Here is a 3259-nt window from a genome sequence, read left to right as displayed (position 1 = left end):
GTTTAACGTAATCAACTAATTAGTCAATTTTACCTTAAAATTGACTTAGTTAGTTAATTATATTGAAAAGTGAATTCACAAATTATACTATGCTAATCCCTAGCTGGGATGGAGATAATACATGCTTATAAATTACTGAACCTATAGCTACAAAACAATACGTGAATATTGAGGTGATCAACTACTCGAGTTACTTAGTTTACTAGGCCCATGGTTTGTATGGTCGGAGAGAGACAGAGAGTAGGACAAAGCAAAATCTTATTGCAGAATCAAGCACCCAAATTCAATAGCTTGTGCTCATTTCGTCATCTATCCTTGTGTGCTATTCCCTCCGTTTATTTTTATATGAAGTATTAGGATCTAAAAAGTTCAAACTTTGTAAGTTTTTTTTTAAAAAATAGTCAAATTATATGCATGTTTAGTGTACAACGATTATATCAATAGATTTGTATTTTATATATCTTTTAATATGATATTCATTTTGTAGTAATTGATAACATAATGTAGAAGAAAATTACTGATCAAAGTATACTTTTAAAAAATTTCTTAAATACTAATTTGCACGTCTCGGAGCATGACTGAGACAACGAAGAACCTGCTGAGTCAGATGCAGACGCCTTAGGATGATACCTATTCCCTACTCCGGACATGGTATCAGGCCTTCCTCTATAATTTCCAGAGTCATGGTCAGCCCAACGTCATGTATTCCTTTCACGCTTCGTCAGTCATTGTTCAGCTTTGTTTTTTTCTCTCCATTTCCAGTTTTAATAATAATTTACTAGCTTAAGCCTAAAGGCTCCCACGCTATTGTGATCTAAAATACATATAAAAAAAACGAGAACTCAGCAAACCAGGGTCATTGGATCGCCCGATCAACGGTCCAGATCAAAGTTCATCGATAATACCTCTCCTCTATTCTCTTATGGTGATTGATCTGGAATTTATACGCTTTGGTGTTGTTTTAGCCTCGCGTCGCAGCGGATTAATATATATGATTTCAGATCTAAGAATTCTTCATGTACACCATCCACGATTACCCGATGGCACATAAAAATATAACAATCCTAGCAATATCTCGAGATAGATCAATCCAACATGCTTCTTAACATGCTTCCACATTCTTCATTTCTTCATATCTATGAATCCGTGGTTGAGAATGTAAGTGCTGCTGATTGTGCAAACCTTTTTGCGACCCTGTCGGCGATGCCATTTCTTTCCGACCTGCTTCTCTCGGCAGAGATGTGAATGAGACACTTTGCTTCAAATCCCTTGAACCGATTTCGACAATGCTCCATTGGCTAATTGTAAGGGGGCGCTCGGCAGCAGGGACACTGGAGTGCCAGCTTGTATTTCGGAACCATGGGGAATATCTCAAATATTTAGCGCTAAGCTGGTGTCAGCTTGGGGAAGATCCATTCGTGGGTGCTCGCGCCACATGTTCCAAACCTTAGCTATCTAAGTCTTAACAGGGTGGATAGTGCAAGCACTTTGCTTCTTTCTGCAGGGTGCTTTTCCTCGCCTGAAAACACTGGTCTTGAAGAGAATGCTAGACGTCAAGCAGTTGGAGATTGGAGATGATGCTCTTCCATGCATCGAAGGTCTATACATCGTGTCGCTAGCACAGCTGGATAAGGTCCCTCGAGGAATCGAATCGCTTCTCTCACTGAATAAGCTTTGGCTGCTGTACCTGCACAGGGATTTCAGAACTCAGTGGCACACAAATGGGATGCACCAGGAGCTGCAGCATGTCCCGGAGATTCACATATAGGATAGCCCGATGGTTATTTCTCCATGCTTGTATGGTGTGTCTACGCACGGGGCGGACCCAACCCAACAGTTGAGCGGGGCCTTCTATTGACTTGGCCTTCGTAGCCTCACCAAAACAGGCCCAAGTCCATTGCACATAAGATCTGCATTTCCATCCGGATCATGCTCGCGACTGTAACACTAGTCCTGAAACATTGGATTTCATCACCTTGTGAAGGCCCCTGTATGTGTTGAGTTTCTTTTAATTTGTTGCTTTCAGACTGGTTTTACGAGAGAACATTTCCACTTGTATTGAATTTCTGTTGCGAATGATGTAGCCAAACATTCACCTCCATGTTTCTATGTACCTTTTGGATGTGTACGTTTATATGTGTGAACTGCTACATAGTGCTGTTTTACAACTTTGAGTGTAGGGAAGCCTCGTCTTATGATCTTTGGTTGTGGGAAGGCCTTGTAGGGCCAGACTATTTTTGAGCCCCTGTTGGACAGAATCATATCGTAGTGTTTTAGTTTCGTTTTTTGGTCAAAGAAAAAGATGTAGATGTATAGCTGTATCTGAGACTGTTACTTTTTTTTAGCGAATTTGCTATCTAAATTAGTCCATGAGACATAATATATTGAGGTTTCGATTTCCTCTGAAGATAAAAAAATATTATTCTGGTTTATGAGCAGAGGTTTGCTCCGAACCACAATAACTTTACGAAAAGATAGTGGAGTGGTGCTTGTACTAGTATGTTTACAATGTAGTAGTGAAAACTTAACGATTACTCCCTCTGTTCAAACTTGCTGGAAATTGGCTCATGGTTAATTAGATCCATTTCTAAACACTTCAAAGCATACCTGGTTAGTACCACGTTGCTTATGCATGTGAATCTGGCTAACCACAAGTGCGCATGTTTCAGGTGAAAAATCATGTCACAGCCAATCCACTGGCTTTTTTCTTTTCTCACTGTGTCTCAATTAATAGCCATTATTTAGGTTGACTTAAAAGTTGTGCTATATATGTGCTTCAAATGGTTCGCGCACTAGATATATCTGGTTCCCATACAAGTATAATATATAAATAGTACTTTTAATGGTAAGATTCATATGATTACTGTTAAGAAATTAGCTATCAGTGAAATTAATGGATTGATCTACTGAGATAATGCACACGATCACAGACGACAACAGAGGCATGATATTTGTTAACAAGGTTTAGCCGAAACCTACATCCCCAGGCATGATTACAGGCATGCCTCCCCAACTAGCAACACCGGCCGCTTCCTGGGGTTCCCGACAGACTCGATGCCCCCTGCAAACTTATCGCTATGCCGTCATGATTACGAACAGCGGTCCTCCTCTTATATTTATGTGGAGGCCTGATTACAGCAATCATACTAGAATTCCACCTAGAGTCCTATAAGGATTCCGCCATATACCGCTAATATAACTTCAAGCCATATACATAACCAACTCCGTACAATTATTCAACACATATCCAATAAACTCT

At 40.0% G+C, this 3259-nt stretch overlaps 1 pseudogene; it reads left to right on the top strand.

The window, feature by feature from the left end:
* The first annotated feature begins 1095 nt into the window (after nucleotides 1–1095).
* LOC133886316 (disease resistance RPP8-like protein 3) lies at nucleotides 1096–1768 on the top strand (annotated as a pseudogene).
* The last annotated feature ends 1491 nt before the right edge of the window (nucleotides 1769–3259 follow it).

The sequence above is a fragment of the Phragmites australis genome, chromosome 12, assembly GCF_958298935.1.
Source record: "Phragmites australis chromosome 12, lpPhrAust1.1, whole genome shotgun sequence".
NCBI lineage: Eukaryota > Viridiplantae > Streptophyta > Magnoliopsida > Poales > Poaceae > Phragmites > Phragmites australis.
The sequence above is the reverse complement of the archived record's forward strand: the minus strand, read 5'-3'. Positions and strand labels throughout refer to the sequence as shown.